We start from the raw sequence: 23023 nt of genomic DNA, 5'->3' as shown, positions 1-23023 counted from the left end.
AAGCACAAACTGAAGCTTAACGGGGATAAAACAGAGCTGCTCCTGTTTGGCCCCGACACCTCTCTCTGGGGCCCACACCATTGGCCTACGGAGATGGGTCCTCTACCCACTCCATCAGTGTCTGCTCGCAATCTCGGTGTGATCTTCGACAACCAACTTACCTTCAAACATCATGTTGTGAAAGTTGCAGCCACTTGTACGACCATCATCAGGTGGCTGAGAAAGATCACTTGGATGCTGCCTACAGACACCTTGAGGACCGTCGTCCAGGCTCTTGTCATCTCACGCCTGGACTATGGGAACATCCTGATCTTAGGTGCTGACAAAGAGGTAACCAGAAAATACCAGGTGGTTCAGAATATGGCAGTCCGCCTGATCTGTCACCTTCCTGCCAGATCCTCGGTCACCCACCACAGGCGGAACCTGCACTGGTTGCGCATTGAAAGCAGAGTGCACTTTAAAGCACTCTGCTACATGCATAAAATCATGACTGATAGAGCCCCGCGCTATCTTGCTGCTCTAGTTCAGCAATATGTCCCCCCCCGTACACTTAGGTCCTCATCTCATAACAAATTTAAAATTCCGCGCATCAACAGAGCCAAAATGGGTGGCCGCTCGTTTGCTCTGTTGGCCCCATCCTTATGGAATTCTCTTCCTCAGTCCTTGCGCACGGAATCGTGCTTTCTGAAATTCCGTAAGGGAATAAAGACCTGGCTTTTCAACAACTAATGTCCCTCGCTCCTATCACTGATCAGTTTGCTCTAGCGCCGGGAAACCTCCGGGTAGCTGCGCGCTTAATAAGTGTAATAATAAATAAATAAAATATATGCCAAAGACAGAAATGGAACTGGTCCAATCAATTTTGTCCACAATTTGAGAAAGCACGGAAACATGTGAATAAATCTGTTTCTGCTTACATGAGAGACTTTGGATTGGGTTCAATATACAACAACAATTTGCGTTACAACATGCAAGACATCTACAGAGGAGATGGTGTGCACTTCTCAGATGAGGGGAATAGAATAGTCCTCCTGAATTTAAGACTGTGCATTGGAACCTACTTGTAGGTACCTAAATCAGCCACAGAACCCAAAAGCTCTTTTCAGAGCTAACCTACCTCTGATTATTCAAAATGTTTATCTTTTTCTAACTTTTTTCACTTTTTTTCACCAAAGTACGCTCCCCGGTACGCTTACTGGTGCGCGTACCGGGCGCTCCCCCTGCGAAATTTGTACATTTCTTGAATTTTTTTTTGCCTATATGAGCGTCCTAAGCCCCCTCAGAAAACCTAGAGGGTCAGGAAGTGTCCACCATGCCCCCTTCTATCCATTCCCAACGTTGTTTGTCCTCCATCTTGTGTCTCGATTCTACCGAAACACAAAATGGAGGACTCCCCTAACGCTGCCGGTGCGCGTACCGGGGCGCTCACCGGTAAGCGCTTCCAAAAAAAGGTGGGAAAGTAATTTACAGAAAAACCACTGGAGACACTTACACCAAATATAGAATACGCCCTACTACATAGCAGTCCCTCCCATTTACCCATATTTGGTGGTATTCCATTGAGCCATTTCGGCTGTAGCCCTGTCTAAATATCCTGAGGTAAATTACATGACAAAAACACATATGAAACTGTTTGAATATTCAACCAATTAAAATGTTACTTACATTTTGTACTTTTATGTGCTGACATTTGATTAGTTAAGTACATGAATATATATGAAAAATGAGAGGGAAACACAGCCATTTTGACTAACAATACCTAAGGCACATTTGGGAAAAAAATTCACAGAAAACTTCAACTACTTTGAAGAAGGTAAGTTGTTAATTTGAAAGGAGAACTATGTTATGCACTTTAAGTTAATTTGGGAAAACGTTTTAAGATAGTTATATACTGTCCCTCTGTAAGAGTTAGACATTGAGAAAGGCTTATTTATTTAAATTATTGATTGAGTTAGGCTTCTCTGGTATAATTATGAATTTACTTAGGCTTCATCACAGGCACTTTTTAATAGTTCTACTTCCTGCCTGAAACCATACACTGCCCAAAGATAACTTCACTGTTAAAAACTCACAAGTACCTGTCTGAACTTAAACCCAACAGTGCCCTATCTCTACTGATATATTTATTGTTTATGCAATTTACAGCAAGAAAATGGAAGCACAACAAAATGAAAATAATATTTCATTTCAAATTAATATGGAAAACAATCCTAAGGAAGACAAAGAAGAAATAGACTTTTTGGATGACACTGTAGATCAAGACTTAATTAAATGTGTTGAAGAAATTGAATCATGAAATGAAAAAGAGGACATACCTGATGAATTAATGTTGCAAATTCTTTTAGATTTTGAAAAATCACAACAATATATTTAAATTTAAAAAGTTAAAATTGTTTGAGACATTATTCTTTTTTACATGTAAATTATGAAATAGTACCCAAAAAGATATAATATAAAGTGAGACTTAAAATATACTGTGCAACTTTTTTGTGTTACATAGTAAGTTTGCTCATAGTTACTTCCTTTCTCCCACTATATTATCTCCAATGTGTATTTAACATCTCTTTATCATCTGCTGCCTCCATATTGTTTCTGCTTTCCTGACTGACAGACTATGGTATGCATTCCATATACCACAATAACTTCTGTAACAACATGCAAGATATCTACAAAGGAGACAGTGTATATTAAATTTTAGACTCTGCATTGGTACCTACATGTTGGTACTTAAATAAAAAAAAAACAACAAAAAACAACAAAAAGAACAATTAATAAACATACAATATTTGAAAACTCTATCATTCTTTTTTCCCCATAGTACGCTCCCCGGTCCGCTTCCCGGTGCGCATACCGGGCGCTCCCCCCGCAAAACAACAACCTTTTAAAACCCCAACATCAGACCTAGGGGGTCAGGGAGGGTCTACTCTGCCCCCTTATGGTCATTTCCCCCTTTGTTTTGGCCACCTCTCATGTCTCGATCCTACCGAGACACAAGATGGCGGCCGCTCCGGACTGTTTAGAATGTTTACAGACACCCAACAGCCAATCAGCTTTCCGTGCGCAAGTCGCGTGGCACGCCCGGTGCGCTCCCCGGTGCACGTACCGGGGCGCGCTTACAGATATATATATTTTTTTGAACCTAAATTACTCATAATCCACTGGAGCACATATCTTGAGACATAGCAAAGGCACATCGGGCTACCAGTCCCTACAATTTTGCCAAGTTTGGTGTAAATCCATTCAGCCGTTCGGGCTAAAAGTGAGGTCGACCGCCCTATTGAAATTAACATGGGGAAAACGCGTTTTGGGACCCCCCTTTTTTCTCGGCCCCCGCTTGACGCATCCCCCCCAAACTTTCAGGGAAGGACCGGAGCTCGACGAGGCCATTTTGAGGAAATTTTCAGGCAGATTCGTCAACCGGCGCCAAAGGTATTCCAAATTGAATTTTGAGATTTAACATTGAAAAAAATCCTAACTATAACTACCTACTGGCGACGGCCTGTAGGTACTATATATATATAAGTGACGAATTTAAAGTATCTCACTAAATATATGTCATAGTGATTAAACTGTGTGAATACCTATTTCACTCTATCTCTTGTTGTGTAAACTACTACATAAGTTGGTTACTAGCTATGTGAAAGTCTATATTAGTTATTAATTAGTTAGTTAAGTGAGTATTTGTATGGGATATTTGGATATTTGGAGGGGTATTTCTAGAGCGCAGACGTTCGCTCCGAAGGGAGCATCTTGGCGCTGTAAAACCTGGGACCAGATCACAAGGAGAGGTAGGGGGGGGCTAGATGGCTGCTTTAGTCCAGTCGTCAGAGAGATTGAAAATCCACGTTTTGAGGAGCTTCCTAAACGGCTTCTCAAGCACCTGAAGTCTGAGATGCCTTGGCATGCTGTTCCAGGCTCTAATAGCCAGGGTGCTGAGCGTTTTTCCACCTTTAGACTTCAGATTGAATTTGATGGGGGTCATGAGGTTTTCTTGTGAAGATCTGAGGGTACGGCCCGGAGTGAATGAATGTGTGTGTGGTTGGGTGGGAGGTGTGTGACTGTCCAAAGATGTGTAAATAGTTGATTTAGTAGGTATATGAGGTTAAGATTTTGGGGCCGATTACGATGGAGTATTCTCCGCATCCTCCGGAGGATGCGAAGAATCCTCTGCGGAGCCTCAAAAGACCCACCGCCAGATTATGATGGCAGTGGGTCTGGGATTCCGTCCGCGGCGGAAAAGCAATAACATGGCTGGCGGTGTCTATCAGACACTGCCAGCCATATTAGGATGGTGTAAAGGTCATGCTTTTCAGCAGCGGCTTTTCCGCCGTGGAAAAGCATATGGACATTCACTTCGGGGGCCCGTTGTGGGCCCCCTGGGTGAAGGGGGGTGGGGGTGCACTTGGGTTGTACCTATGGTACCCCCCTGCATTTGCGTGCACAAAGCAGCAGGCACCATGCGGTGCCTGCCGCTTTGTGCACGCAAATGCGATGCATGCATTTTTAACATTGTGGCGGTTGCAGCTTGAAGCTGCACTCGCCGCAATGTTAAAGATAGGGGATGTGACCGCCACCCTGGCGGTCACATCCTAATCTGCACGGAGGGAACGCCGCAGCCCCTGCGGACGTTCCCTCCTCCTCAGGGGTCGCGGACAGAATCAAGTCCGTCCGCGATCCTAATGACCTCCTTTATGTGGAAACAGTTGTTTGGGTGAGTGAATCTCTTTATGGGTGTGGTGATGAGTAAATATATTTCTCAATGATACATGTCCAACAAACTAGAAACATAAAAGGCAGTGTATGTGACAGTTGTTGTAAATAAATAAGTATACATAAGACTCAGTGATTGTATGAGTGACATATGGATAACTGTATACTTGTAATAGTGATTTTATAACACACTAAGGGGCACATTAGGATGGCGGGCGGGCTTTGCCCTCCCGCCACCCTAGCGGAACTCGGGACTGCCCGCCTAAAGGGCAGGGGTCCCGACATTGCCATTAGGATGCGCCCACCACAGTGGCGGGCGCATTCCTCAATTTAACATTGTGGCGGGTGGTGCTCACTGCTCCGCCCGCCAAAATGTCAAAAACAAAAGCACGCCTTTGCATAATCGAAGCGGCAGGCACCGCGCGGTGCCTGCCTCTTCGATCATGCAAAGGCAGGGGGGTACCACAGGTACCCCCCGTGTGCCACCCCCCTTTGGCCTTCACTCTGGGGGACCAGAGGGGGCCCCCAGAGTGAACACCGCATGCCTTTGCCGCCACGGAAAGGCATTGAAAAAAGCCCATTGTAATGTTGCGGGAGGTGTCTGACAGACACCGCCTGCATGTTACTCATTTTTCCCCCCGGCCGCAAGGCGACCGGGGTGGAACACAGGCGGGTGGTATTTTGCACCGCCACCTCCCCCTCTGCCATCCTAATATGGCGGGGGGAATTGGGCTTGAGATGTCGGGCGGTTTGCCTCCGCCAGGCCGGCGGTGGCCACCGCCAGCCTGTCGGAGGCAAACCGCCCGACATCGTAATGGACCCCTAAGTATGAATAAATAAAGTGGTGTTTGTGTAAGTGTGTAGCTTAGTAAATATAAATATGATTAATTGTTTGCATAAGTGAGTAGGATGTGTGCTGGTGTGTGAAATTTTGATGTAGGTGTATAAGTATATTTATATAGTTTATTTATATATTTATATATATATTTATTCCTTGTTGGCATGTATGAGTGAATCCATAGGTAAGTGTTTAGATGTGTGTGTAGATTTAGGAATCCCTGAGTGAGTTTTTAGAAACTTGTATTGGTGTGTCAATGATTTCAAATATGGTACTCAATATTTTATAATGAGTGTTGAAAGGTTATACTAGTGTATGATAAGATGAATCAGATTGTCACGTGGATGATGTCATCAGTGATGTCATCAGTGATGTCTTTTGAGATGTCATCAGTGATATCATCAGTGATGTCACTGACCATGTCATGAATTACGTAATATGTGACATCATCAGCAGTGGACTGCGGGCGCGCGAGTTAAAGTTAGTACAACTAACTAGAACGCGGGAATTTCAATGGTTTTGTACGAGTGAAATGTCCAACTTATCGTAACACCCCTAAAACCTATGGTTTCTTTCAGTGAATTTCTAAGGTTTTTTAAAAGCTAATTCCTAACTATACATGTCTAAAACCTATGGTTTTTTCAGTGAATTTCAAAGGTTTTTTAAGTCCTAATTCCTAACTATAACATGTCTGAAACCTATGTTTTTTTTAGTGAATTTCAAAGGTTTTGTAAATGACAATTTTCAAATGTATTAATTCTTATATTTATTATTTTGATACTGATTTACAAAAATTTTTAAAACTATTTATTTTTAGATATTTTATTTTTGAAATTACATTATAATTACATTATACATACATTACAAAATATACTTTCACAGAATTAATTACTTTAATTTAAATACTTTGCAAATCGAGTTTTAGGTACAGTAGTTACAGTTGTTGCAATGGACAACACAATTTCAAACATAATGCAACATTGAGCCGAATGGGCATTTCTAGTTAAATGCAATTAGTTACTTTATGGATTACTTTTCTAGCCACAGGACTGGATCCTAGATTCAGTCGTGGGACATCTCCTGTAAACAGTTGAGTAAAAGCGTTTTGGTTACAGTAGTGAATTTTAAGGAATATTATTGTTTTTCAAAACTTGACACAGAAACTTTTTCACATAGAATCACCAATGTTATCCTATGGGAGGAAATTCACTTAGCAAGTAAGTAGTGTTATCGTTACTTTTTCTTACTCAGTGGTAGATCCTTGATCAAGCACTGGTGCATCTCCTGTAAACAGTTGAAAGAATGATTTAAGTCATACAGGTGATTTGTAAGGAAACTTTGTTGTTTGTGAAAATAGACAGAAACTTTTCTGGTGAAAAACAGACAATTGATTCCTATGGAAGGAAATACAAGTTACTGGTAAGTATGGTTAAAATTACTTTTCAGGGTCAGTGCTGGGCTAAAAGATGCAGCACTGAGTTCTCTCTTGATAACAGGTGAGTAAATCAGAATTCGTTATTCAGATGATTTTAGGTGAATATTTAAAAGTTCCAAAACTCCACACTTAAAAGAATTTCCAAGTGAAACCAGTCAATGTTAGCCTATGGAAGGAAATTCAAGTTACTGGTAAGTATGGTTAGAATTACTTTTCAGGATCAGTACTGGGCTCAAAGATGCTGCACTGAGTTCTCTCCTGATAACAGGTGAGTAAATCAGAAATTCATAGTACATCCAGTAAGCGCCACAGAGCTGCGTAGCAGAAAGATGTAAAAAGGGGCACAGCCTGCACCACCTCTCTGCAACGCAGCGCAGTGTCGCTTCCTGGAAGCACTTGGTGGGCTACTTGGCCCCCATTATCCCTCAGGTTTGAATTTTTTCCCCAACTTAAAACACGCCACAGGGCGTGTTTGCACACATCACGTCAGGCCCCTCCCTTCACCACTGTGCAAACGTGCCCCGTGGTGCATTTTAAGTTGGGGGATTAATTCTTCTTGAGTACTGAGGGTCCCTCGGGTGCAACTAGCCCACCAGCTACCTCCAGTAAGCGCAACAGAGCTGTGTTGCAACGAGGTGTAAAAAGAGGAGAGGCCTCTGAACACCTGTCGGCAACGCAGCTCCCTGGCGCATAGTGGAGATACCTGTTGGGTTATTTGGCCCTCAGAGACCCTTAGTATTCAAAGAGAATTAATTACCTAACTTAAAAAGCTCCTCAGGGCACGTTTGCACGGTGGTGAAGGAAGGGGGCATGCCTGAGGTGATATGTCTGAAAACACACCCTGTCACGCGTTTTAAGTTAGAGAATTAATTCCTCCTCAATCCTGTAGGTCCCTGGGGGCCAACTAGCCCACCAGGTACCTCCAGTATGCGCCAGGAGGCAGTGTTGTAGAGAGGTTTTCAGAAGCAACGCCCCTTTTTACAACACTCTGCAACGCAGCTCTCTGGCGCTTACTGGAGGTACCTGGTGGGCTAGTTGGCCTCCAGGGACCCTCAGTATTGACAAGGAATTAATTCCCCAACTTAAACTGTGCCACAAGGCATGTTTGCACACATGTGAACTCAGGCCCCGCCCCCTTCCTTCACCACTGTGCAAACGCGCCCCGTGGCGCGTTTTAAGTTGGGGGATTGAGTCCCCTTGAATACTGAGGGTCCCTGGGGTGCAACTAGCCCACCAGCTACTTCCAGTAAGCGCCACAGAGCTGCGTTGCAGAGTGGTGCAATGAGGGCATGGCCTCTGGCCGCAGTCCCGTTTTTATTTTATTATTAAGTAGGGGGCTGTATAGCCCCTCTTCTTTTTCTAATTTGTTTTGCCCTGGGGACCCCATCCCCCAGGGCCTGCCCCCAAGTTTTAATTTAAAAAAAAAAAATCGGGAAGGGGGCCGTGTGGCCCCTCTCTCAAGACCATAATTTGCCCCAGGAACCTCATCCCCCGGGGCAAGGCCCATTTTTGTTTTTTATAATTATTTTGGAGGGGGGCTACCTTACCCCACTCCTTGTGGCCCCAGAGACCCCATCCCCCGGGCCATTTAAAAAAATATATATTTGTTTTATTTTTTTGGACCCCCTCCTGGACCACTACTAGCCCCGGAGACCCCATTCCCTGGGGCTGGCTCACTCCTTTGGGGGCCGTGGTGGGGTCCCCAATCCCCCCATGGTCCCAGCCGGCTCCCTGCGTCCTGCGGGAGCCGGCATTCCATTTCCACATGGGGAGCAGCTAACATGCTGCTCCTCCTGTGGAAAAGCAATCTGCCTTCCTATTTGGAAGAGAGAGATCAGGTTTCCCTGCTCTCTCTTCCAAATAGGAAAGCAGTTTGCAGTGGCAGGGTGGGCTCCCGCCTTGCCATTGCAAACGGCAGTGTCCCGGGGTGGGCACCCCAGGACACTGCAGGAGCCAGCCCTGGGGGGTGGCGGTCCCCAGGGCCCTTGAGAGCTCCTTCCCACGTGGCCCCCTCTCATCATTTGAGAAGCCCCGGGGGTGGTGGTCCCTGGGGCTTGGGGGTCCAAAACAGACTCCCAAATTAAAATTGTAGAGCCCTGGGGAGGTGGCGGTCCCCGGGGCGTGTGAGGGGGGCTCAAGCCCTCCCCACACAGGTTTTTTAATTTAGAAAAAAGCCACAGGGTGGCGGTCCCAGGGGGTGCGGGGGGCCTAAGAGCCCCCCACATGCATTAAATAAGAGCCCCGGGGGGTGGCAGTCCCTGGGGCTGGGGGGGCCTGAGAGCCCCCCACCCATTCCAAAAGAGCCCCGGGCTGGCGGACCCCGGGTCAGCGGGGGGCCCCGTGAGCCCCTGCATACATGCCCCCCGCAAACATTAAATTAGAGCCCTGGGGTGGCGGTCCCCAGGGCTGGGGGGCCTCAGAGCCCGCTGAGCTAAAGATTTAAAGCCCCGGGGGTGGCGGTCCCAGGGGATGCGGGGGCCCCCACCCATTTTGTACAAGCCCCGGGGGGTAGCAGTCCCCAGAGCTGCGGGGGGCCCCATGAGTCCCCCCGCATACATCAACTAAGAGCCCCAGTGGGTGGTGGTCCCCGGGGCAGTGTGGGGGGATTGGGACCCCCCACACTTTTTTTAATAATGCACCTGGGATTTGGCCCCCCAGGGGCAAAATACCTTATTTACCGCGGGAGACCTCGGTTCCTTTTTTTTCTATCGCTAGGATGCGTGGATCCTACGCACATCCCGTGATTTAAAAAAATAATAATAATAATTTGGGGGGCCCTGGAGGTCCTTGTGGGACCCCCTGAGCAAACCTAGGGGGTCAGGGTGTGTCTACCCTGCCCCCTTTTTGCATTTTGCGGCATTTGTTTTGGTTTCTTGTGCCTCGGTTCTACTGACAGTTATCAGCCAATTAGCATTCAGCTCGTGCACGTCAGGGTGCTTCTAGGCTGTGCGTAGGGTACGCGGATAGTACGCGGATCCACCGCGCCCACAGATATATATGAACATTTTAACTGTCATTTTCTCAGGAGCTACTGAACGGATTTACACCAAATAAGCAAAAGGCACGAGTCTGAACCAAGGACTACCTCTTTGCCAAATTTGGTGTCAGCAGTTCGGGCTGTAGCTGCGGCTAAAGGTCCTATGGGAAATTGCATGGGGAAAATGAGTTTTGGGACCCCCCTTTTTTCTCGACCCCCGCTTGATGAATCATCGCTAAACTTTGAGGAGAGGAGCGGACCGGAGCTAGTCAAAAGTTTGGAAAATTTCAGGCAGATTCATCAACCGGCGCCAAAGGTATTCCAAATCGAATGTTGTGGATTTCCTATGCATAATAGATCCTAACTATAACTATCTACTGCCGACCGCCAGTAGATAATATATATATATATATATATATATATATATATATATATATATATATATATATATATATATATATATATATATATATATATATATATTCACAGAAAAAACCATAGGTTATAGACCATATATAGTTAGGAATTTGCATTTACAAAACCTTGAAAATTCAATGAAAAAACCATTGGTTATAGAACATATATAGTTAGGAATTTGCATTTACAAAACCTTATTTTACTCGCATAAAACCATTGAAATTCCATATATAGTTAGATGTGCTAACTATATATCGCGCACCCGCAATCCACTGCTGATGATGTCACATATTACATCATTCATGACATGGTTAGTGACATCACTGATGACATCACTGATGACATCTCAAATGACATCACTGATGACATCACTGATGACAACATCCAGTGACTGTATGTTTCTTACATATTGAAGAATGAGTGGATGTATAAGTGTCTGGATGAAGGATTTAGTAGGTGCATGACTGACTGTATGAGTGAGTGATTAAATGTGTCTCACTGAGTGCATGGGTTAGTGACTAAACTGTTTTAATTTGTGCATCATTATATCTGTTGTTCTACAAACTGCTGCATATGTTGATCAGTAGCTATATGAGTAACTGTATGGGTTATTCATTGGTCGTCCAAGTATTTGTATGGGAAACTGAGTGTGTGTGTATGGGTGGCTGGGAGGTGTGTGACTCTGTACATAGATGTGTGAGTAGTTGATTCACTATATGTATGGGTTCAAAAGTGTATGTGGAAACAGCTGTATGGGCGGTTGACTGTGCATGAGTGTATTAGTGAGTGAATGGATATCTCAGTGCTACATGTCAAAGTAAGTACATATGTAAAACACAGTACATGTGAGAGTTGACATCTATAAATAACTGTGCATAAGAGCCAGTGAATGTGTGAGTGGCTGTATGGATCATTGTGAACATGTATAAGAGAGTAAAGTAAATATGTGTTAGTATATGTTTGAATAAGTAAGGTGTGTATAACTGTATAGTTGAGAAAATGGAGGTGTGATTGATTTTTGGCATAACTGACTAGGTGTGTGAGTAACTCCATGGATGAGTGACAGTCTGTGACTGTCTGTTTACACTGATTGTATCTAAGGTTATATTAGAGTCTGAAGAGGTTCATGGTATTATCACATGAATGATATCATCAGTGATGTGATCAGTCATGTAAAATGAGATGTTATCAGTGATTTTATCAGTGATGTCATTTGAGATGTCATCAGTGATGTCATCAGTGATGTCACTAACCATGTCATGAATGATGTAATATGTGACATCATCAGCAGTGGATTGCGGGTGCGCGATATATAGTTAGCACATCTAACTATATATGGAATTTCAATGGTTTTATGCGAGTAAAATAAGGTTTTGTAAATGCAAATTCCTAACTATATATGTTCTATAACCAATGGTTTTTTCATTGAATTTTCAAGGTTTTGTAAATGCAAATTCCTAACTATATATGGTCTATAACCTATGGTTTTTTCTGTGAATTTCATTGGTTTTTTAAAAGCTAACATCTGTAGCTGTAAAATGTATTCTTCTTTAAAACCCCAAATATATTTTAGATGTTTATTGATAATTTTTTTTAAAATATTTTTTTTCTTCGCTTCCGGTAAGCGAACCGGGAAGCTTTCCGTTAGCTCATCTTGATGCCGCGATCTAGTACGCGAACCGGTAAACGTTTCGTTAGCGGAACTGTGACGCGTCGCGGAAGCGCGACGTATCACGTTGACGCGTAATGCGTCTTATGACGCGCCGCGTTAGCGCTCCCGAAAGTGCTCCGGACCGCGAACCGGAAACGATGCGGGACGCGGCGCGCACCGCGTAACGTAAGCGGAACAGGTCATGTGACTTGTTTATGAAACTTTTCATTGGTTCATTTCACTTTTGGTTTCCAAATGATGTATGACTAGGTCATGTGACCTAAAAATAACACTTTTCATTGGTTCAGAACTTTTGCTTTTTCCAAATGATGAAAACCCCTCCTTCTTTCCTCACTCTGACTTTCATCTTGGTGAGAGAAAGACCAATTAACTATAATTGAGCAATGGCTTCTGTACTTGCTTCAGCTGGTGCACCCCCACCACCACCTTCACCTCCTCATGAGAAGAGAGGACCATCATCTCGGTTCATTGCCAACACAGAGGAGGAGGAAGAGGATGAACTTGAAGAAGAGGAGAGAGAAGAACAAGAGTTCATACAGGAGTTGCCCCGTGTTTCCCGTCGGAAAACTAGTTTTATCTGGCAGTTTTTTTCAATCCCTCGAGGGGAGAAGAAAGTCAACGCAAAATATGCCACTTGTCTTATCTGTAAAAAAAGGCTATCAAGAGGCACTGAAAAAAAATATAGCATGGGAAACTATACCATGCATCGCCATATGACCAGGTGGCATCCTCTCAACTACAGCCGTGCAGAGTTGCGTGACCTGCAGGATAATCCCTCAACAACTCCTGTGGCCAGGTCAACCTTGCATATCTCTCTGACTGGAGGAGAGGCACAGGAAACCGTGCCAAATATTCAAAAGAACTTCAAACACATGAAGCTAACCTGCTTGTATTGTGGGGCATTGCTTTCATGTGGGAACATGAGCGTAAACTTAATGAACATTGCTTACGAGAATCACAATTGCCCTAACCCACCCAAACAGTAATTTTTTTTTTGCTCCTGTTGAGCCTTTTTCAATGCCTGTTTTTTGTTGTTCCCCCTCCATCAAAAACAAAAAAAATATTAAACTGTGCAAAAATACAAAAAAAACAAAAAATGTTCAGAAAAAAAAAAAAAACAACAAAAACATAAAAAAAAGTTCTTTTCAGAACTACCTCCCCTTTCAAATAAAATTGCTAGAATGTTTAGCACTCTGGCAAGCTCTATTTCTTTTGGTTCGCTTTCCAGTTCGCTGCCCGGTTCGCGAACTTGAAGCGAACCAAAAAAATATTTTTTTAAAAAAAAGAAGAGTTAGTATAAGGGAAGTAAACAGAGAGTAATGTAAAAAGAAAGACAGCTATAGGGAGTAAACCAGAGATACTGTTTAATAGATCTATTTATTAATTCAGGATGACGATAAGGTGTGATGTATCCTGAGGTTTGTTTAAGGTGAGACCTACTCAGGGTTACAGATCAATTTTACACTTGTTGAAGAATACAGAGCAGATAAAGCATGTGAAGGCCTACCAATGAAGTAAGTCATGTCCTCTTATTACATCATTCATGACATGGTCAGTGACATCATCAGCAGTGCATTGCGGGTAAAAAGAGTAGAAAACATTTACCTTATAATTCTTGTTACCTTTTTTAAATATTTTTTCATACTTTCAATCTGTAAAAGAGAGAACAAACATTTCCAAAAATATTACAACATGTATTTAAAAATTAGAAAAGAAAAGGGAGAAGGTTCAAGAAGAAACAGTTTTGCAACAACTTTGACATTTACAGAAGCCTCTGCTTCTCTACGTCCCCTACACAATCCTAAAGATATATATTTTAAACAAACAGTATCTTCATGCTGATGAACTGAGACCTATTTTGGAACATGGTACTTCTTTTGCACTGCTGATGTCTCACAATAGTGATGCAATAGCAGCGCAAAAAAGATGTAAAGCCATCATAAAATTGTGTCTAATATTTTAAATGATTGTTTCAGGATGCAAATAAGATGTGTGCTTTCAAGAGCTTTCTTTGAGGTGAGGCCTATTCCTTTTTTTAAAAAAAACAGTACCCAGAAGTACAGCACTGTAAGCATTAAAATTGACACTTACAGAAGACTCAGTTTCTCCATATCTACCTCACATTTCTAAATGTATATCATAAGTACAAAAAGCAGAACATTAATTATACATGTTAAATGGTTTATTTTTGCTGTTCTCAGAATGTATCAAATTTCACTTAAATCAGTGACTTGAAGGTATTCATCATGTAACAGCGGGGGAAAAAAAACACAATCAAAATGATTGTGTTTAAAAAACCCATACAACCTAAGAAATCTGAATTCAAAACTCCTTAAAATTAACTTACCTTCAATGACGTCGAAGGATCTCCTATGAACAGCGTCCACTCTGTTGTGCTATAAATATTTTCAGCCCGCCACTTTCTGAAAGAAAACCTCCATCGATTCGAAAAATATGTTACATACAAGAAAAGACTTCTCTCATTCTATCACATGTTTCCACTAGGCCAAATCATGTTGCCGCGATTCGCAACTCTTGTAATTCTTCCAATCAAATCCCGACATTTTCTATTTTCGCAACTTTCAAAAAGAATACATTTAAGATTATTTTCACAATCCTGGACTACTAATATCTTACCCTTCTTTGTCACTCATGTTCTCCTTTTCCTATGACACTGATACTGCTTACTATGAAGCAGACTTACTTGCATCAGGTTTATATAGTTGGATTTTTAAATTGACATTATAATTAAAAGTTTTGGACCAATAATCTAGACAGCATTGCAGACTTACATTCCCTCTACTTCATCAACCTTTTGCAATTCTTCACAGGAAATCCCGAGATTCTTTCATTAAAATTTTGGTTTTAAAAACACCAGGTAAGAATTTTTAAGGTCAAACGGCAATTTTTTTTTTAAAGTTACAACGGAATCATTGCAGAATGACCAGCCGTTTCGAGACTTTAAATAAGCTGTATAATGTCCTGATGTTGTTGAAGGACCATCGTGATAGATAATTGCTACAGTTACAAAAGTCCTTCCTGATATTGAAAGCTGAGAAGCCACAAACATTTTTATTAAAGTTGACAATTTTGATCCATCAGGCCTACATCGTTGGATCATTAAAATGACATACTGTCCATATCTACGTATAAATAATGTTGACATCATTTCAGATTTACATTGGCTACACTCCATGTTGTGATCCGCTGCATTTATTAGCTTATTAAAGGAGACTGATTTACTGTCTGGCAAAGTTAAATATATAAATCTTTCTGAGTCTACACTAGTAGTACTTGATACCCTACAATTCTCGCAGTCATGCTGCCATTGATAAGAAAGCCCAAACAGGTGATCTACATCTACACCCTCATCTTGCAATACATCAAGCATATACATTAAAAACTCCTGACAATCTTGCTGAATATTTTCAGAGAAGTCTGTTTGACCTGAACATTCATCTAACAGATAACGAACTTCAGACACACTTTCTACTTTTGTTCGATCAGTGCTACATTTCTCGAAAACAGAATTCAACAAACAGCATAAAATTAGTTCTGAATTCAACAGAATCTGTTCTTTTAAACTCTCTAGTGAAAAGAGAACATTAACCACTACATTTGCATAGCAGTTGACACCAGAAATGTTTTCAAATTGAAAACCGACAACATCTTCAACAGAATCCACTTTCTTTCTGCTAACAATTTTCGGTTCATTGACTTTTAGTCTTTTTGCAACAACCTCCCTACTATTACTGATATTTCTACGTTTCCGGCCTACCACACGTTTCTCAAACAAAGGATATTGAGGCAAATGTGGCGCATACTCTCTTCTTAACCTATTGTATTCCTTAACACAATCTAGATCCGCACAAATGTTTGTGACATCACAGTCAATCAAGTACAATCCTGATAAAGTTCTAACTCGTGACAATGCCACATATGCCATACCCTCCTTGAACACAGAACTGCCAATATTCACCAATGCACTGTCTACACTTAAACCTTGCGATTTATGGATTGTTACCGCATATGCCAAGCAAACAGGAAACTGTTTACGGCGAACATATAAGTCTTTAACAAGCAAAAACCTAGCAGAACAAAGACCAATTAGCTGTACTTCCTCAATGCCATCAAATTTAATTTTTAAAAATTCTATTCCATCTCTATTTCTGTACTTCTCAAAATCAACAACATTACCCATTGATCCATTTACCAGACCTCTTTCAACATGTAAATTCCTTCTCAAAATGATTCGGCAATTTAAACACAAATTCAAAGTCTTTTCAAAACCCGCTGTTTTAGATATAGTCTTCTCTAATGAATCCAATTTTGATTTCAAATTCTCTGACAAAATAATTGTTGATCCCATATGCTCTATTTTGTCAATAGCTTCAAGTTTCACAATCTCTTGCTTTTCTAAATTCAACATTTTGTTGTTGAAGATGGCACATTCAGCAAGAGTTGGCATCAAACATATTCCGGATTTCTTCTCAGTAATTTTCTGAAAAATATTCTCAGCCACAATCTCTTGTTCGGGATATAAATTTGAAAGTAATCGTGCATTTAAAGCTTCTTTTCCATGCTCGGTCACTTTTCCAATTCTAATATCTTGTAGAATATTCTTGTAATCTTCATCTTTTGCCTGACGCATATTTTCATGCAGTTCAGCATAATTGAAGTTTAACCATATATTGACGTTGCCAATGCTCCCTAGGCACTTCCTGGTATCTTCATGCATGAGTATTTTGAACACAGGTTGTCCTTTTACTGGTGTCAGCTGCAGAAGATCTCCGAAAACAATGATGTGTTTGCCACCAAATAACACATCATATTCAGTTTTAAGTACTTCTTGCATTCTCAAATGCACAAAGGCAAGCATGACATTGGAAACCATGCTTACTTCGTCAATGATAAGTAGTTTCATTTTCCTCAAGACTCTTGAAACTTCACAGCAAGCATCCCCAGATAACTTGTGGTATTGTAATTTGTTGTCATGCTCCACCGGCAGCATCAGTAGACGATGCAAAGTAATACCTTTAATGTTATGTGCTGCAAGTCCAGTAGGAGCGGTGACAACACAAGACAGCGATGACTCAGTCCTTTCCTGCAGATAGCATGAAATTGCTTTAATGAGGAAACTTTTTCCAGTTCCCGCTTCTCCACTCACATACAGTCGGACAGGCTTCAACGATGTACATGAGCACTCTTTCTTCTCATGACTTAATTCATGCTCAATTTGCTTGGTAACTTCATCATATATTTTCCTCTGCTCAACGTTGAGTTGTTTTTCCAAGGCTTCTAAGTTAACTGAATCCTCCTGAGCATGTGCCATGGCTCTTTCCACTTCATTCATAGCAGTGGCAGCTTCATTTTCGATAATAGGTCCTCCAAGTGGATCTTGACTCAATGAAACAGAACTCTGACTGTCCTGAGAACTGTCTCTGGCAATCTCGGCTGCAATCGTTGCTTCCTGCTCAATTTCCAAAGTTAGCATTTCTTGATATTTGGGAAAAGCAGGACATTCTATGGTCTCCTTAGCAGCAGTGAAAGAGTCTTCGTAACAGAGGAAATCTCCAAGCAGTTCCTCTTCTGCACGCCAAGGCTTGAAAAGTTGCAAAAGTGCTAAATAGAAAAACTCCTTTTTTTCTGGAGATTCGCCACTCAATTTTCGATGGTTTACTAATTGGCATTTTCTTTGCTTGACCAGGCATCCCTCACTTCCAATTACAGCATACACTCCTTTCTCAATATCTTCTTTGATGTTCCTCTTGAATATATAATTTTGTAGAACCTCATATAGACAAACATTCTCAAGGTGACTGCTTCGATTTGGATAATATGTATCCAACATGTTGGTCTTCAAAATGTCGATACTGTTTGGTTCCTTTTCTGCCAAATATTCAATTTCCCGGACAGGTTTTAGAACCCGATTTCGCGTTGCAGCAAGACCAAGACTCGCCCAAACAATACTCCTGGATTTGGCATAGAGACTTGCTGAAGACAATCGATCTGAACATTTGTAAGCTCCGATTTCTCGATGCGACAACATCTTCAGACTGAAACTGTACAACTTCTTGCTGAGGCTCTTTTCATGGGAAATGTCCTCCCACATATCCTTCAGTTCTGTCTTTTCGTTTTTGGTGATGTAAGATGTCACATACCGAGCCACAGCCATACAGTTGTCACCCACAAACTGTATATCCATGTTAGCATTCCACATGGACAAAATCACTGGGTTGTAGTCGTTGATGTACTTGGACTCTTCGTTCCTTTTCAAACTGTATGTATTTTTGGGTGATTTCCTCGTCACATTATGTCGCAGTGAAGACATCAAACTGTTCACTTTTCCTTTAGAAATCACCGGTCGTGGAAAGTTGAAACGACATTTGGTGTAGAACTTGTCCTTGTTTCTGAATTTACGACGACAGTACTTTCCACAACGATGGCTTTGGAAACGTAGAACTTGTTCTCTTAGGCTTTTCTTCTCCGTTGCGTTTGGAACAGCATACGTAGAATACTGTTCTATGAAATTCATCACTAAGTCATCCGGATCTGTTCCAAATTTAGGTGCATCCTTGATCCACAACAACATATGTATATGAGGAGCACCTCTTGCTTGGTACTCCTTTCTCCAGAAGAAATCCAACACCTCTCCAAGAGATGGATTCTTCTTATTTGTGATGAAAGACATCATAGCTTCAAATCTATGATTGAAGTACCTGCATACATTCACAGGATCCAAAGAACACAGTTCTCCAGGTGTCTTGAATTCAATGTTTTCAATATTTCCATTTGCCTCTCGTAGAAATTCAAGTAAGTCTTCCCAGCCATACTCGGCACAGCTCAGAGTGAGGAACCATGTCGGAGTTCCTAAGTTCCTCAGCATACATTTTAAATCACCATGACGACGGTACCAGTACTCATTAGTACCACGCTGACACGCCATGAGATTAATTAAGTGAGAATCCAAAATACTGTCTTGGACATTGACTTTATGCATAAAGTCCCTTGCCGAGATATTTCGCATCTGTATACCACTTTTTAAGATGTGGTTCACTGCATATGACAGTCCAGACAGATCGCTTTCAAACAGGAGATGAAACAAATAGGGAATGCATTGACGAAACCTAGGATCTTCTGCATACAATCGTAAAGTCCGATATTCAGACGCAGGAATTTGATGAGATCGCTCATCATATCTTCCTCCTCGGCCTGTGGGAAATAGCTGTGGGAAACACCGAGCTTCCAAACTTTCCTCCCAAACACTAATGGGACTCCCTTTGGCTTGTTTCATTTGAAACAACTCAATAGCATTCCCCATGACTTCCTTGGAATGCAAAGGATGAACACTATAATGTTCATATATTTCTTCACTTTTAGAGGCCTCTACTTTCTCAATTTGGCCAGCACACAAATCGCTATCCTCTTCATCACTTACTTCCTCTTCTGCAACATATACATTCTTATAGTACTTATTATTTTTCTTCAAATACACTGTTGCCTTTTTGACTTTCCTAACATCCACTAAATCTTGCCATATTTTCTTATTCTTTGTCGGAACACCATTAACCAAGATAACCAGAGGTTCCTCTTCCACTTTTTCTACTCCAATTGTGTTAATGTTTTTGTTCAAATCTAGAGGCAAATAAACAACTCTTCCCTTTAATCCTCTCTGTAAATCTGCTGGAGGCAACTTCCCTGTCTTTGGCTCCATTCTTACAATAGCCTGAAAGGGATGGATACTTTGAATCAAAATAGATTCATAAGTATTTAAATCCTTCAATTCAGAAGGAATCTCAACCAATTCCAGATTATTATGAACTGCCCTAGCAGGCATCTGGTTTTGGTTTAATTTATTACAACAATAAGTACACACACGTTGATCCGATCCCAAATCAAAATAATTTTCTACCATCAAGTATGTGGCAAAATCCTTCCATTCATTATTATTTTCCCTTTCACTTTTTGCATATAAATCCACTAACTTAGTCTGATTCTTGTAATAAGTGCGTCGACAACACACACAAGTGAAATTAGGCCTCTCACTTGATTTGATCTGAAACGTGGCAATTTCCTTCTGAAAAGTATCTGTACTGGAAACCTGTACATTATCTTCAACATTACCCTCTACTTCAGGGTCAATTTGAACATTCTCATCTTTACTACTAAAGTAACAAAACTCAATTTCTTCACAAATATTCTTCACATCTATTTCAGAACCATGCAAAAGAGCAGCACATAATTGTTTAAGCATAATTGCTGGACTCTTAGCATAATACAACATTCTCACTAATTTTCTCACTTTATTATGATGCACTGCTAGCATCCTGAAATGATGAAAAACACTCTGGCATACTCTCCTGGAAAGACAAGCCAGTGAATGACCACGCAAACCTGTCATTTGTCTCACTCTGCAAGGATCTAAATCTTGCAACAACTTCATTTTCTGCTTCAAACTTTTCTTATTAAATGTCCGTATAAAATCACAAAGCAAATTGATGGAAACCTGTCGCACACTGCAAATAGAACTACACTTCCAAATGTACACAGGACCCTTAGGACGTCTTCCTAAAACCTCATCACTTACCGCCTCTTCTGTCTCTGTTGTCACAAGTTTTTCTTTTTCAACTGGACAACCATCCTTCACTTCATAAGCTCGACCACTGGTGTCAACTGGAAACACCAAATCATTATCCTGAAAATAACTCTCCTCATTAAAAAATGCCTCAGAACTTGAACTATGCATCCATTCTCCGGAAAAAACTTCACAAAAGTTACTACGATTTACTACTCTCTTCCATCTACTGTTTGTTTTGAAATCAGAAATTACCTTGCTTAGTTTCCTAATTCTATTGATTACCAAAATAAACAACTTTCGCTTAATTTCAAAAGCATGATCAATAATTTTCTCTACATTTTTCTTCTTCTTATAAAATGCCACTTTCTGTTTGCATTTCTTAATATTTTTTAATAAATTAACTATTATCCTGTTACGGAACATTCGTTTTCGAATGTCCCTAAACTGTTCTTTCCTTCTACTATCATGCACAGAGTTATCTCTTCCTCTAACAGTAACATTTTTGATGGGTCTTTCCTTTCCATTTAAATTACTCTTCTTTTTCTGAACTGAAACATTTTTGCGATAAATACTTTTTTTACTAAAAATATTTTTTAAGAATGATTTTGTGCTCTTACCCGGAGCTTTCTTGGTGTTTTGATAAGTATTTGGGGAAGAGGACTGCTGCAATAAAACATCATCCTGCTGTCTTTGACGTTTTCTAGCCTTTCTAATTCTATTTTTCGTAGGCATTTTTCAAAATATGGAAAAATCTGCAGTTGAATCTGTGGAAAAATATAATAAAAAATGTTAATAACCACTATTACCAAACAGTAAATGAATAACAGTCATCAAAAACTTAATGCCCTACTTATTATTTAACATAGCAAATCTTTTGCACCAGCACTGCATCACAAAAATGACACACAGTGCTACAAAACATGCATACAACAATCATAAATCTCTCCCTAATATTTTAAATGATTAATTCAGGATGACAATAAGGTGTGGCCTATCTAAAGGTTTGTTTAGGCCCAGATCTTTGGACTGGGGTGAATGTGTGTCATTGATCCTCATTCAGTCCATCGCCTGTTTTGTTTATTTAAGGTGAGGCCAACACATGGTTGCAGATAAGATTTTCACTTAAGAAAACAAAGGAGATAATACATGTGAAGGCCTACCAATGAAGTAAGTCATTATTTGAAATCAATTACATTTCTGGATATGTACTGCTAAAGCTTCTTAGGTTGTTTTGGGTCATATTTATAAGGCATATGAGTGTGTATGATGTTATTTTTCCTTTTTAAATGGAAAGCGTTCTTCATGGTGCAAGTTTCTTGTAAATACACTCCCACCTGCGAAACGGAACTTTGCGATGCGAAGCTGATTGGCTCCCCGGTGTCTGTCAACCAGGGCCGGACTGGCTACCGGGCAGTTTGGAATGCTGCTGAGCTGGGGACTGATTTCGCTGATGGGGGCCTGCGTGTACTAAACAAAATTCGTTTTGCTTTCATTATTTCGAAAGCACACGCAGGTTTCCATGAACGAAATCAGCCCCCACCGCTGTGAAATGAGCCCCCAGCTCGGCAGCATTCCAAACTGCCCGGTAGTCAGTCCGGCCCTGCTGTCAACATTCTAAACAGTCCGGAGCGGCCGCCATCTTATCACTCGGTAGGATCGAGAGAGAAGAAGAGGTGAAAAACGAAGGGGGAATTTAATGAAAGGGGGCAAGGTATACCCCTCTTGACCCCCTAGGAATGTTGTTGGGGTTTTTAAAGGGTCCCGTGGGGAAAATAAAAAAAATATATTTTTCACGGTAGAAGCGCTTCCCAAACACCGAACTGGGCCGCAAACTGCTGGCGAAACGGGAATTCGCCATTTTGTGCTTCGTTTTAATTAAATTACTAGGTATAAGGGGGTGCGGGAGACGTATCCTAATCCCTTATATTTTCTGAGGGTGGCTGAGGAGGCTCATATATGTTGATACATGTGTTCCAGCGGCTGTGCGTGAGCTTTTTTTTTTTTTTTGCTGCGTGACGTCTGTTAACGTTCGATTCGAAGGAAATCAGGAAGTGTTGACAACCAATTTGTCAGTGCGATAAAATATTTTGTTATAAATGGATCCTTATTGATAAACATTGTCTGCGCCATCTTGCCTTTTTTACAATGCCACAATTTTGTCGTGCACGGCAGCCATTTTACATGCCAGGCCGGTCCCAGGCTATCACCTAGCCCTGCGGATGTAGTTTATGGCCCTAGCTGTAGAGAATCCAGACATGCCAACCCTCCCGATTCAGGCGTCAGACTACTGATTTCAGTGCTACTCTCCCGCCTCCCGATTCCTGCAAACAAAAACCCGGGGCCATATTACCAACAACTAGCGATAACTTGTTTAGAGACAAAAATTATCGCCGCAC

This window comes from Lissotriton vulgaris, chromosome 1_1 (assembly GCF_964263255.1).
Source record: "Lissotriton vulgaris chromosome 1_1, aLisVul1.2, whole genome shotgun sequence".
In the NCBI taxonomy this organism is placed as follows: domain Eukaryota; kingdom Metazoa; phylum Chordata; class Amphibia; order Caudata; family Salamandridae; genus Lissotriton; species Lissotriton vulgaris.
This window is presented reverse-complemented; position numbering follows the sequence as displayed.